The sequence below is a fragment of the Podarcis tiliguerta genome (assembly GCF_965153285.1).
Source record: "Podarcis tiliguerta genome assembly, chromosome: 9".
Taxonomy (NCBI): domain Eukaryota; kingdom Metazoa; phylum Chordata; class Lepidosauria; order Squamata; family Lacertidae; genus Podarcis; species Podarcis tiliguerta.
The window spans coordinates 30,109,361-30,124,666 of record NC_139542.1 but is presented as its reverse complement, the minus strand read 5'-3'; the positions used below and the strand labels follow the sequence as shown (position 1 = coordinate 30,124,666).

The window sequence follows — 15,306 nt, the reverse complement described above, 5'->3', positions numbered from 1 at the left end:
GTGAGAAGATTCACCTCTTCAGGCCTTCCTCAGCTGTGTGAATGGAGGGAGGCCAGAGCTATTAGCTGAATCATGGCTCAACTCTTCCACTCGCCCTGATTTTACTTTTATAAAAGAATAAGACCATAGTTCTACCTGACAATTACTCTCTTCCTACTGGCACCACTTCAAATCTAGTACTTTTAAACTGAGTCAATTCACAGATTCAGCTGCAAATCAAACAAGGACAAATGATCTTTAGGAAAGTATAGCCTTCTGGCTAAACTGATCTTTCATTTTAATTTCCTGAAAAGTCAAGTCAGTATGTGTGTCATTTATCCTTTGTAACACCCTGTTCTGCATATTGTACATTGTAGAATATTAATACATTGTACTTCATTGGACATCGGTTTTAAACAATACCTGTCATAGTCAGGTGTTTTTACATCATAAGATCAATAAATCAATGATTAAAACCACAAATACAAGTGATATAAAGTGTATAATAACAATAAAAGTGTGTGAGAGGATTGTTTAAGTGACAATCCATCAAATAAATGGCTATTACTGGATTCTTACACAGTGCTCCATAGTCTATTAGAAGGCATAAACCCATGATAAAACTGCCATCTACAACACACAGTTCTGGTCCAGCAGGAGCTGACAAATACTTACAACTTATAATCCTCATAAATGACCCTTTATAAATAATGTACTTAAAACCATTTATAGTACACATCAGTCATTTCTACAACGTGTTTATAATATAAACAAAATTTATGAACTCTTCTTAAAAAAATTGTTCTGACACACTTTTCATTGGCCAGAAGCCTTGAAATGGATATGAAGTTCCTCTCAAATGCCAATTATTCAGGATAGCTTAAGGAGTTGTCTCCACATGCATTAGAGAACATTTTATCTCACCATTTATTTTTCCTCGTCTTGGAACTGCCTGCATTTGCAATGTAGTTTCAGATATCCTACAAGTTTCTCTTAGGCTATGTACTTTGTTTATTTATAAACACATTTCAGTTCTGTAAGGGAGCATGGAACAAAATAGTCTAATGCCTAAAAATTCACAGTTCCTCCTAAGAATCTTCCACAATGTTCTCCAGCTGTCTATAAACTGTTTTATTCCACTATTTGTAGGAAATGTCTTGCCCTCCATTTTCCATTTTGCTGCTTGCTTCATTTTTGTTTCCGACTGAGAGCCTTCTGTTGTGCTTTTCTGTTGTTCAATATTTACTTATTTAATTAATGATTTTTAAACTGCTTTTTATAAGGCGGTGTACAAAATGACCACCATGGGTAGCACCATATAATACAAAGTCTTCAAATCCATTCAAAAACAGCTTTAAAAGGCCATAGAACTCAATAGGACTGAATAAATAATATGTACACTCATTGCTAGGTCAAATTAAACTTGTATGTGGAAACCTGCTAGAGGTAGTATTTTCATAGCACCTCATATCATGTCAAAGGCAATATCTTTCAATGGAGATAATTCATAAATTCAGCTGTCAATCATCAACTGATGAGAACGGTTGTAAATGAATTTGTGAAACAGCACTTTGAGTCCAGGAATTGAGAAATATGAGTGTTTTACAATTTTCCAGCTACCACAGGCTATTCAGCTCATTGTCCTTCTTTGACAAATAAAGCAAATCTCTCCAAGTATAGACAGGATTTACCAATCAAACAATAAAAGACTTCCATATTTCCCCCTGGAGTTCTTTGGCATACCCATAATGGCAGCAGTGGGTTTTTTTTATTGATATATTTTAGGTGTTGAAGGCTGCAGTCCTATATTTCCTGGGAGGGTGTCCTAGGAGCTACAGAAGTTAAAATCAGATCCATTGACAGATCCATTTCTCCTTTGTGTCAATGGAGAAAGCACCTTTTAAAGGGGTTTAATTTACTGAGACGATGTTTTTCTACAATGTGTAAGAGTTTACTGTGTGTGTGGGTGCTATGTAAAGTTATATGAAGTTTCCAATAGTAAGTTTTCATTGGTGGCTGGTCAGTTGATTTTTACTTAGTTGCGTAAGACTAGTCTGGGAAAATCTGGGTTCTTTCTATACCGAGTTACGGGACTGTACAATTTCACTTCTGGTTGACTTGCTGGGTAGAAATTCTTGGTCATTCATTGGATGGGAAAAGTGATCCAATGAAGGGAGAGAATTCTATGCCACTCAAATCTGATTGGTTGAATGGTAGACTGGCTGGAACATAAATAGTCCAGTTCTAGCATGTTGACTGTTTGAGTGCTGACCAGAAGCAGCAGCTACAGAAGCTTGAAGACTGATTGAAGATTGAAGACTGAAGTCTGAATGCTAGAGCTGAGACAGGTGGAAGATAGGCAAGAAGCTATGGAGGCTCAGATATGAAGGTGGAGTTGGCAGATAGGCAGAGGTGGCAGCTCCTAGTAATAATAATAACCCTACAAAAGCAAAAAACAACAAAACCCTTAAAGAAATGGCAACCAATTTAAGGATAACAACATTTACCCCAATACGACTTGATAGTTAACAATAAATAGAGGATATCTTGTTAATTTTAAAGTCTGGATGATATTGTACCATATCTAAATTAGCACGGTTACTGGGTGATAGCTTGATTCACTGGCAAACAGCATAGCGTAGAAATATGGTATCAGTAGTTAGAATGCTTCTGAAATTTATGTACGATTATAGGAGTAAAATAGGAACCTCTCTGCATACTTGAATCAGCAGTGGCAAAGTGAAGCTGGTTCACCACAAAAGTGAAGTAACACTCCACAGTGCTACAGCAACTTCCATGTCTCTGAGCATACCACCGTTGGAGATCCCACACTGGTAGGGCCAAAAGGGGACATGTCAGGCTTTTATGTGTTGCTGGTGGACTGGAGCAGGAGCAGCCAACTCACGAGTAAGGCTTTGCTCAGTAGTGGGCCTCTGACTGACCTGTTTGAATTCAGGATTTTTGTGGGCAGTCCTGCCCTGAGGTATACCCAGCCAAAGAGTTTCTCAATGGCCGACAAAGACTGCATGACCCTACTGCCACCTATTTGAAGTATTATAGTTCTGGTTATTAAAAATTCAAGGAAGAGTGATATCTACCAACAGGAGAAAATGTGGCCCTTCAGATGTGTCTGGAGTACAACTCCGATCACACCTGACCATTGGCAATATTGGCTGGCAGTTTATGGGACTTGGCATTAAACAACATATGGAGGGCTACAAGTTCCAAATCCCTTCATGATACCTCAACATTCATCACTTGCCTGCTCTTTTCTGGGGACCAAAACAAAAAACCCAAACAGACCCAGAAGATGACCTTTACCTGTTGACCTTCCTGTAAGCTTCCAGAGGCAACTAGCTGGTCACTGCTGGGAAGAGCCTCCTGGACTAAATAAATATTGGTCAAATACAAGAAGTCAATTCTCATATTCTTAGATATGTAATTTTGGAGAAATCTGCCTGACTGCTAACCCTGTGTTTACGTAGACTTGTTTACAAGAACCTTATTTTGGCTTTATATAACCGTTGTTTGGCATGAACTTATCTGCCTTGCAATGGAAAATGCAGTGATGCCGGTTATGATGACTGATACATTCCTGTAACCAGCAGAGTTCCCTTTGCTGAGTTAGCCTGAAATGGGATGCCTTGCCTCAAATACAGGGAAGTTAATGAAAAAAGAATTCATCCCAACATACCAGCTGTATCCCCCACCCCACTCCTTTTATGCTCATAAAAGAAGAATGAAAATAGCAAAGCAACCCACAGGTTTTAAGAGACTGTGGATCCTGAAGTCTCCTTCTCTTAGTTGAAAAGCAGCTGCTAGTAGTACCATAGCGGTGCTGATGTTTGGAAAATAAAGATTTGTTTGACAGTAGGTTTCTTGATGTGGGTGTGCCAGTCTGCAACACACACACACACACACACACACACACACACAGAGAGAGAGAGAGAGAGCAAGAAACAAAGACACAGGGTCACTCCAGATTGCTATTCTTTGCAATATTATAAGCAAAATGAAGAAGGAAGAATGCTGCTTTCATCCAGTCCTCAGACTCCCAGCCTGCAACATGGGACCCACTTTCATATTTTCACATTTGACTTAGGGCCCCTCCAAACTGCTGTGTTTGGGGTTTGTTTGTTTTTGCAAGTGTATTCTGCAATATATTATTGATGCAACAATAGTGTGTTAGCAGTTATGCTGAACTGCTCACCCAACCTTCCATTTTGTTCTGCAGTGCTACCTCAGCATTTCTTCATTATTGCCAGCTGGAGGAGCACTCCTGTGCTATAATGGAACATTCGTAGTATAAAAAGTTACAGGATTACAGCAGGAAGTTCTAGGATATGCACCAATTGGAACAAAGCAATATGTCTTCCTCCTCACAAAGTCTTTTTCAGGCACAAACAGTATTGAAAGTGGATCACGTGATATCAGCAACGTTGGCTTCTGCCAGAAGAATATCTGCAGGCGGTAACTTCCTGCCTCTCCCTCTCCATCAGCTGCAATCATTTCCGAGAACAGGATTGTGTAGAGAGGCAATTGTGCTGCCTTCTAGTGCCTCCCCATCTGCCATCAGCATTGAAACATTAGGCTTGCAGCCTAACTTTTTAGGAAAGAACTGTATTCTGTTTTACATTGGAAAATATCAACATGTTAATAAAAAAAGGAACATGCCCATACCAAAATAAGTACATTTCAAAACTGTTGAGCAACCACCGCGACTATTTATTTAATGGCAGACTTGTTTCTGAGGACAGAACGCATCATCTGGGCATTATTGAACTGATCTCTTTTTTAAAAAGTTTTTTTTTCCAGAGTTTCTTTCATAACACTTGAATGTGCAGACACCCAATGATGTGGAATGTTGGAAGAACAGATAAAAGGAAGTACTTCACACAACACATAGTTAAGCTATGGAACTTGATCTCTTAGCAGAATAATTGAGACAACATTAAAAAAAAATTCAAAAAGATACAATATCTTTCTTATCAAACTTTATTAAATCTCAAGAACATATATATTTTATTTACTCTTCAACTGGTGGAATCCATTTATCATTAAGATGTTCTCCTCTTGTCTACCATCTGTCATACTAATCAATTCCGTAAGTTTATAATGCCGCCTTGAAAAAAATTGCTGACTACTCTTTCACTTACGATGGGGACCCAGTTTTCCATTTCTGTGAAAAATCCAGATGAGCAGCTACTGTGAGATTCTATATTAACTCCTTATGGTATATTTGTTGATCTAAATATCCTAATGAAATTATCAGGGGGTCTAATAAGAAAGTATAAGGTGTCATTAAAGATACTGTCCTCATCACATCTCCACAAAAGATTTTAATTATTGAATGAGTCCACCAAATATCTTTCATATCAGCCCTTGAATGCCCACATCTCCAAACGCTTTCCATCACAAGTAGTGTAAATTTTACTCAATCCTTATGGAAACATACTATTGACCGAGCAATTTATAGTGATTTTGTCTAGTTTATATCTCTATTTTGTCTACCGTATTTTTCGCCCTATAAGACGCACTTTTCCCCCTCCAAAAATGAAGCGGAAATCTGGGTGCGTCCTATGGGGCGAATGCAGGCTTTCGCTGAAGCGTGGAGAGCGAGAGCGGTCGGTGCGCACCAACCCCTCTCGCTCTCCAGGCTTCAGGAAGACATCCGCAGCCTAGGCAGCCCTGCGGGAGGTCCCGCAGGGATGTCTAGGCTGCGGATAGCAGCCTGCTTCCTGGAGCGTCGGGCGCCCTGAAAGCAGAGCGCCCGGCGCTTGGGGAACACATCCGCACCCTAGGCAGCCCTGCAGGAGGTCCCGCAGGGATGTCTAGGCTGCGGATAGCAGCCTGCCGCCCGGCGGGTGGAGCGCCCTGAAGCAGAGCGCCCCTCGCGCCGGGCAGACACCCGCAGCGTGGGGAGCCCTCCAGGAGTTCCCTGCAGCGCTCCCCACGCTGCGGATAGCAGCCTGCCGCCTGGCGCGAGGGCTGCCCTGAAGCAGAGCGCCCCTCGCGCCGGGCATACATCTGCAGCATGGGGAACGCTGCAGGAGTTCCCCGCAGCGCTCCCCACGCTGCAGATAGCAGCCTGCTGCCTGGCGCGAGGGGCGCTCTGCTTCAGGGCGCCCCTCACGCCAGCAGACACCCACAGCATGGGGAACGCTGCAGGAGTTCCCCGCAGCGCTCCCCACGCTGCAGATAGCAGCCTGCTGCCTGGCGCGAGGGGCGCTCTGCTTCAGGGCGCCCCTCGCGCCAGGCAGACACCCGCAGCATGGGGAACGCTGCAGGAGTTCCCCACAGCGCTCCCCACGCTGCAGATAGCAGCCTGCTGCCTGGCGCGAGGGGCGCTCTGCTTCAGGGCGCCCCTCACGCCAGGCAGACACCCGCAGCATGGGGAACGCTGCAGGAGTTCCCCGCAGCGCTCCCCACGCTGCAGATAGCAGCCTGCTGCCTGGCGCGAGGGGCGCTCTGCTTCAGGGCGCCCCTCACGCCAGGCAGACACCCGCAGCATGGGGAACGCTGCAGGAGTTCCCCGCAGCGCTCCCCACGCTGCAGATAGCAGCCTGCTGCCTGGCGCGAGGGGCGCTCTGCTTCAGGGCGCCCCTCACGCCAGGCAGACACCCGCAGCATGGGGAACGCTGCAGGAGTTCCCCGCAGCGCTCCCCACGCTGCAGATAGCAGCCTGCTGCCTGGCGCGAGGGGCGCTCTGCTTCAGGGCGCCCCTCACGCCAGGCAGACACCCGCAGCATGGGGAACGCTGCAGGAGTTCCCCGCAGCGCTCCCCACGCTGCAGATAGCAGCCTGCTGCCTGGCGCGAGGGGCGCTCTGCTTCAGGGCGCCCCTCGTGCCAGGCAGACACCCGCAGCATGGGGAACGCTGCAGGAGTTCCCCGCAGCGCTCCCCACGCTGCAGATAGCAGCCTGCTGCCTGGCGCGAGGGGCGCTCTGCTTCAGGGCGCCCCTCGTGCCAGGCAGACACCCGCAGCATGGGGAATGCTGCAGGAGTTCCCCGCAGCGCTCCCCACGCTGCAGATAGCAGCCTGCTGCCTGGCGCGAGGGGCGCTCTGCTTCAGGGCGCCCCTCACGCCAGGCGGACACCCGCAGCATGGGGAGCCCTCCAGGAGTTCCCCGCAGCGCTCCCCACGCTGCAGATAGCAGCCTGCTGCCTGGCGCGAGGGGCGCTCTGCTTCAGGGCGCCCCTCGTGCCAGGCAGACACCCGCAGCATGGGGAATGCTGCAGGAGTTCCCCGCAGCGCTCCCCACGCTGCAGATAGCAGCCTGCTGCCTGGCGCGAGGGGCGCTCTGCTTCAGGGCGCCCCTCACGCCAGGCGGACACCCGCAGCATGGGGAGCCCTCCAGGAGTTCCCCGCAGCGCTCCCCACGCTGCAGATAGCAGCCTGCTGCCTGGCGCGAGGGGCGCTCTGCTTCAGGGCGCCCCTCGTGCCAGGCAGACACCCGCAGCATGGGGAACGCTGCAGGAGTTCCCCGCAGCGCTCCCCACGCTGCAGATAGCAGCCTGCTGCCTGGCGCGAGGGGCGCTTTGCTTCAGGGCGCCCCTCACGCCAGGCAGACACCCGCAGCGTGGGGAGCCCTCCAGGAGTTCCCCGCAGCGCTCCCCACGCTGCAGATAGCAGCCTGCTGCCTGGCGCGAGGGGCGCTCTGCTTCAGGGCGCCCCTCACGCCAGGCAGACATTGGCCAGCCCCACAAGCTCGGGGGACAGCAGGGAGGCGCAGCGCCGCCACCCCGCTGTTCCTCGACCTGGTTGGGTTTCCCGGACCTGCTTTTGGGGGGAAAATAAAGGAAATTTTTTTCCCCTTTATTTCCCCCCCAAAAAACTAGGTGCGTCCTATGGGACGGAGCGTCCTATGGGACGAAAAATACGGTAGTTTAGTTTAGAATCATGTCATTTCCTGAGTTAACCCACCATTCTTTTTCAGATATTTGTCTGTGAACAAGTGTGGGTGGTGTTTACCGTTAGAGGAGAAATTATTGGCCCACATAGTCGCTTCTGAATAAATGTGGATAACAAATAATCCTTTCTGTAGTTCTGCCTGTCCTGAGACCAATGAAATAAGATATGTTGGAATTTGGGAATAGGTAACTGAAAGAAAAGGTTGATGAGGGATGGAAGGCGATACTCAGAAGACAGAATTCTTAGCTGGTAAAAATTAGCACAACTTTTAAAAGAAGTTTCTTTTATTTTTTTTTGCACTAGTGAGCATCTGGGCAAATAATGAAATCAGAGATATAAAACCTAAGGTAGATTCAGTTCTGTAATGCCCTGATAGAAACCCCTTAAGCTGCTGCAGAGTGAATACTGTCAGAAAAATAAAACCAGACCAAATAATTCACCCCATTTTAACTTTGCATCAGAAAGAAGACATAATTAAATGCAAAAAAATAAAATAAAATAAATGAGAATAATACAATTCAAGATGTTGAAATGACAGACAAGTGAATCACCAATTAGAGAATATTACAAAGAAAGAAAGGATAGAAAATGAAATGAAATGACCACAACATTCCACAGACAGCACATCATGTAAATTGGTGGTTGTGAGAGCGTGAGCAGCATTGAGGCAAATCCGAAGAAGGGAAATGTAATCAACAGAAGGAATGAGTTCTATATATTGACCCCATCACGTATAATGTGTTATTAGCAGCCAAACCATGAATGACATTCATACCCAGAATCATTGCAAATGATGAATTAATTTCAGTTTTGGAATCCTCCTAAGTGACACCATCCTGAGCAAAGGAGCAGCTGATTGCAATAAAGAGATCACAAAAAGTGGAAGTGCCAAAATAGCTTAATTTACTGCAAGTCACTATTAAGAATCTGGTAAGGCTACATTTTGCAGACTTAACCCTGAGCAGGCCAAATGAATCAGATTATATAAATTATGAAAATGTTCTTTGATTTAGAGATGGAAAAGAACAGAATTGTATGGAATACCGGGGGGGGGGGGGGGCAGAAGGAGTCCCAAGCTTTACATTTGCTCTTGGATGGAACAGGGTCTGCAGAGCAACCCTCCAAACATAAGATGAGCCTGCAGGATCAGGCCAATGGCCCATTTAGTCCAGTATCCTGTTCTCACAGTGGCCTCCAATTTGAACATGAATGCAACAGCATTCTGTCCACTTGCAATTCCCATGGCACATCTGAAAGAGGCAGTAGAACATAGCAATAATGGCTAATTCTCTTTTAAACCCATCCAAATTGGTAGCTATCACTGCTTCCTGTGTGAGATGGTTCTATCATTTTACTATGGGCGCTATTTACAGTGGTTCTAGTCCTACCTAATGGACTGAGTTCAGAGAGTGGCATTGGGAGAATACTTTTGGGCGTAGCAGTTATGTTATGGGATGCTTCTGAGTAGACATGTTATGTTATGGGATGCCGAAGGCACTATTTTATACCCAATGCTATTTAACATCTATTTGAAGCCTCTGGGAGTGGTCACTAGGGGTTTGGGGTCAAGATGCCAACAGTATGCAGATGGCACTCAGCTTTTATTTCTCCATAACATCTAAATCAGGAAAGGATGTACAGGCACTGGAACAGTGGCAGGACGGGTGAGGGAATCTAAGCTGCACATCAGTGGAGGCACTGAAAGTGTTTCCTGCGTCCAAGAAATTGGTTAGTTGCCTGCCTTGGGTGGGGTTGTGCTCCCTGTGAGGCAACAGGTATGCAGTCTGGGGCTGTTTTTGCATCTCACTTTGTCACTGGAGTCCCAGATAGGCTCACTGGCTAGAAGCGCATTTACCAGATGGAGGGGTAGACTTTGGTAATATGGCACCTTGAGCAAGTACAAAATTCGGTGCCCCCCAAATATTTCATGTTTTGGTACTTTCAATAGGTACCCATATAAATATAGGAATGATGATGATGATTTGCAATCCCGTGGCTTGGCATCTTGTACAGTGGTACCTCGGGTTACATACACTTCAAGTTACCTACACTTCAGGTTACAGACTCCGCTAACCCAGAAATAGTATCTCAGGTTAAGAACTTTGCTTCAGGATGAAAACAGAAATCATGCTACGGTAGTGTGGCAGCAGCAAGAGGTGCCATTAGCTAAAGTGGTGCTTCAAGTTAAGAACAGTTTCAGGTTAAGTACGGACCTCCGGAACGAATTAAGTACTTAACCCGAGGTACCACTGTACAGGGGAACCAACTCCACTGCCCTAAATCCGGCACTACCAGATGTTACAACAACTACATAGTGGTAGAACTTGGCCTTCCATTTTGTATCTTCGTTTAGTGGAGTGTATGTTTGTTATATATTAAGCTTGGATCCTAGAACAATAGGCAGGTAAGATCCTAGAATGCAACAACTGATTGGCTTGCAGGAGAAGACCAATCAGGCTCCAAGAGGAAGTTAATCATCCTATTAGGCTGGTAGGATCATAGAATGCAACAACTGATTGGCCTGCAGGAAAAGACCAATCATGCTCCAGGAGGGAAGCAGAATCTGCCAATCAGGCAGGACTCATTGTGTAAATAATGTATATAAAAGCCTGAGGTTTGGGGGGAAATTCAATTACTGTTTTACAAGCTGCAATAAAGAGCATGAAATAACTCCAAGTATATTTCAATGTTCTACCATCCAGTGGTAGAACAGCATCTTAAAAAGTAGAGACATCACCTTGCCGACAAAGGTCCGTATAGTAAAAGCTATGGTTTTCCCAGTAGTGATGTATGGAAGTGAGAGCTGGACCATAAAGAAGGCTGATCTCCGAAGAATTGATGCTTTTGAATTATGGTGCTGGAGGAGACTCTTGAGAGTCCCATGGACTGCAAGAAGATCAAACCTATCCATTCTGAAGGAAATCAGCCCTGAGTGCTCACTGGAAGGAGAGATCCTGAAGCTGAGGCTCCAATACTTTGGCCACCTCATGAGATGAGAAGACTCCCTGGAAAAGACCCTGATGTTTGGAAAGATGGAGGGCACAAGGAGAAGGGGACGACAGAGGACAAGATGGTTGGACAGTGTTCTCGAAGCTACAAACATGAGTCTGATGAAACTGCGGGAGGCAGTGGAAGACAGGAGTGCCTGGCGTGCTCTGGTCCATGGGGTCACGAAGAGTCGGACATGACTACACGACTAAACAACAACAACAACACCATCCAGTGGAATATTATTGTGATATTTAGTACTGGGTGTATTTGGTGTTAGGGGAGGAGTAGTACCTCTGGTGTGGGACACATCATGTTCCTTCTGGGATAGTTTGTCCACCTTTGGTCCCCACCCTGCACTCAGCTCTCTCCTGTGGCTCCTAGAAGCTGTCAGCATGCAACACTGGCCATACCTGGGAACAACAACAACGGGCCTGCTAAACCAGGTCAGGGTAGATGATGGGTCTCAAACCCTCAGATAGCTAGGGATTTTCTCTGCATGCAAAGACATGCTCCAGTGGATTGAGTGGGTGAGACCAATAGTGGGTCCAAGCATAGGAGCCATCTCCTAGGGCCCAAGGGGTCTGTGCCCCCAATAAAATATTTGAGGGGGCAAAGCCCCCCAAAGTTGATGGGCATTTGCTATTCAAGTGGTGTGTGCACTGCATCATGTGATAGGTTATGTCTAGTCCCCCCCCCCCCGCTCCAATATTTTATTAAAGTTGGCACCCCTGGGTCCAACGTCAAGAAGGTAGTTTCTGTACGTGCTTTAGAGAGAAGTTAGGGGGCAGATGGGTCTAGTCTACCTGGGAAGGTAGCCCATATAAGAGAAGGAAAACTCTGATGCTAAACCTCTGCTGCCTTGTGGGATATATTTGGGAGAAGAAAAGGCTACACAAATATAGAATGGAATTCCCAAGATGGTTGGTTGGCAAGTTGTACATCCCCTTCTGACAACTCCTGTTGCCAAGCTTGTGCCAAACATATTGCTCTGCTTTCCTTTGGACCACATTAGTGAGGCCAAGAATGGGATCTTCTCATCTGGGCAGACTAGGACCTTCAGACAAACTGCCCAGGCTTGTGCCCTGGGTAAGTCACTTTGGTGCTGCTAATGCAGCAGATCGACTTCTTCCCCAGAGGTGCACTCCATTGTCTCTCAAGATAGACTAGGAGTCAGCAACCTTTTTCATCCGTGGGCCGGTCCACTGTCCCTCAGACCATGTGGTGGGCTGGACTATATATTTTTTTTGGGGGGGGGGGAATGAATGAATTCCTATGCCCCACAAATAACCCAGAGATGCATTTTAAATAAAAGCACACATTCTACTCTTGTAAAAACATGCTGATTCCCGGACCGTTTGTAGGCCAGATTGAGAAGGTGATTGGGCCGCATCTGGCCCCCAGGCCTTAGGTTGCCTACCCCTGAGATAGACCTACAACAATTCTGTATATAAAAGAATAAACATGTTTTGTTTTATTTTTAAAATATCAAACACCTAGCAATTTTCTGTTGTTGACTTTTCTCCAGAATGTCTTCCACTGTTAGCAGAGGAGGATCTGTGAGTGTTCTGGGAATCAGAGTATTGTGGCTTCAAGAATTATCTGCTTAATCGGCAGTCTTGATGAAAACGTGTTAAGAGAATTTTCCAGGGAACATAGTCACAGTGTTCTGCCAGCACAGCTTGGTCTTATGCCACATGTGTGCTTCTTACATGAGAAGGCTTTGCCAAATTTCTTCATTATTATCAAAGTAGAATTTTTATGATTCTGGCATTATCTTACCCTCCTTGAGAATTATAATCCCCCCCTTTTTTAAAATGATTGCCCTTAAATCAGAGAGCATGTTGTCTCCTACATACTTCCATCTTCCAGCAGCATACAAATCAGTCTGGCTAACCTGATCCAAAAACACTCAGACATACCCCACTCACCCACAAAAACAAATCTCACTACAGCCAACCAAAGGCAACCAACCACACCCTAGGCTACCCCCAACCTCTCTCACCACCAAGGAAATACAAGTGAATAGTAAGAGAACCCACACAAGTGACGCTGCCACAAAATCCCACACATACACTTAGTAGAAGAATAGAAGCATTGCCACCCAACCCAACCCCACTTACCATTCCTCCCCCTCTTTCCTCCCTAACCTAACACTGTACATAACACTAATGTCTCACAACAAATGAAACTGATCCATAGAAAACACAACTTGAAAAAAGAGACAATGCCCATATTTTTGTAAACATATATATATATATATGAGACTTTCTTTATCAACTAGCATCTGACCCATTTTGTAAAATATTATTTTTACAGGTGTCATCGTCTGCTGTCAAAATTCCATAGCTCATAGTGAAGGCAAGGTAGTTGAGAACGTAACCCATTTCACTCCCTGTGTGCTCTTGTTTCACACCAGATGAGCGTATTTAATTTTCAGTGATCTTTTTGATGGTTTTACGGGCTTTCTTTAGATTAATTCCAACAGATTGGGAGGAGAGCCTTGTGCCGTATTTGCTTCGTGGTGTCACCACTCTCTCTGTGTTAGCATCAGTTGTTAAGATCACTGTTGTCAATTTGTTGAGTTTGATTTAAGGTTGCATTTAAGGTTTTACTATTCCACCCTATATCTGTTTTATTTTAGCCACAGCTAGAACTCAGGCTCCTCATTGATCCACACCACCAGCACTTGTCCTGGTGGCTGCTGTTTTCCCTGCAGGTGGGGTTGCCATACACTGCCATCTCTTTGAGAACTGTTGGACCTTTTCCCTATATTGAACTGGGACCCAATGAGAAGTCATCCCCCCACAAACACCAAGAGAAAATTAAACTTTGCAGCAGGAATGCAGGGAGGTGAGGGAAACAGCTAGTAACAGATTTTGTTCTCTGAACCGTCCTGAGACCTCCGGTGTAGGGCGATATATAAATGCAAATAGTAATAATAATAATAATAATAATAATAATAATAATAATGTGCAAGTCAAGTGTAATTCTTGGATTTAAGGTGGTACAGACTGTGATCATAATAGAACTAATTCAAAATTGAAAGAGCATACATCTGAGCAAATGTGTTTTGAGTTGAAGTGTAAAGTGTATTCATGGCTTTCCATTTCTTGATTAGATACTCTGCATTAAAGGAGAATGCCTGAGGATGAATGGTGTATAAAATATCCAAGGGATGAGGGTGAAAATGGAAAAAAGGGAAAGAAGGAGGCCTAGGAAAGAAGGAAATATAAAGAATCATTTCCTGTTCTCTTTTACATACCTGGACACCAGATTTTCAGAGTTCTTCTTCCTCAGAGATGAGCAGAGGAAGCCATAAACCAAAATTATTTGCACTTTAGCAGACTTTACGAGCAATTTTTCTGAAGCCTAAAATGGCTGCCTATACACTTGCATTTGGAACATATGTATTCATTTTAGAAATGAAATACATAGATACATGTGCCAATATTGCTATTTGCATACAAATTTCATTCCTATATATGCACTTTGCACAGCCAGTTTCAATGATTTGTGTACTTCTATAACTTAGAGCCTGTAGAAGATAATCCTAAAAAGTAATATGCTGTTCTTGACCTTTATTCAGACCTAATCCAGATGATTGGGAACACAGGAAGTTGCTGTCTATCAGATCCATCTAGTCCAATATTGTCTACTTTGACAGGCAACAGTTTTCCAGGTTTTTACACAGAGGTGTTTCCTCCATAGCCTAAATGTGTACTTTACTCCTGATCTATGCCCTCTCCCCAAAGGCAGATGGATGACCCTGGTGTGATTTCAACACAAAAACTTCCATCTGGAGTCACATGTGCTACCAATGCATCCCAAGGGCCATACCGAATCATCTATTAAGGTAAACTGAAATGCTTTCTCTGTTGTCTGTTGTCTCTTAAGAGTCTTCAGTCAAATTGGTACTGAGGATCTTCTCATAGCTGACAATCACATGACATAACAACTAGATTGTCCCATTCCATGGCCAAATCAATTTCCATTACTTTGAAAACGATGATAATTGCTCAAACATAAAAAGTGGGGAAATGGTTCTGGCTGCAAAATGTAAAAACCAAACCAAACCAAACCAAAAACAGCTTTGCTGTACAGCCAACTGTGAATTTGCTGCATGTTAAGGACAGTTTGGGGGCTTGTGCTGCCTCTTCATTTTCCTTAAGATGGTAGGTGCTCTCAAATAATGGAGAGCTTTCCACCATTTTTGTAAAGACTTTGCAGTGGGTTGCTTAGATGCAGGACAATACATCTACTTGTCAGCCCTACCAGTGTTCATCATTTCCCAGATCTTGGAAATAACAGGAATTGGCTGCTACTGAAATATTTAAAATGGCACATATGCTACAAATACTAGTGTTATAAGCTGTGAGGTACATGTCTTTCTGATGGAGCTCTAATAGTGTTGGATTCTGATTGTG

The 15,306-nt window shown here is 44.9% G+C and overlaps 1 long non-coding RNA gene across 1 annotated transcript in view; it reads left to right on the top strand.

Annotated features, from left to right (window-relative positions):
* LOC310685482 overlaps positions 1-14,712 on the top strand; it is a 79,767-nt gene extending 65,055 nt beyond the window's left edge. Inside the window, exon 3 of the long non-coding RNA XR_014515316.1 lies at positions 14,635-14,712. This is a non-coding gene — a long non-coding RNA (uncharacterized lncRNA). The remainder of the gene's footprint in view (positions 1-14,634) is intronic.
* Positions 14,713-15,306: the final 594 nt, after the last annotated feature.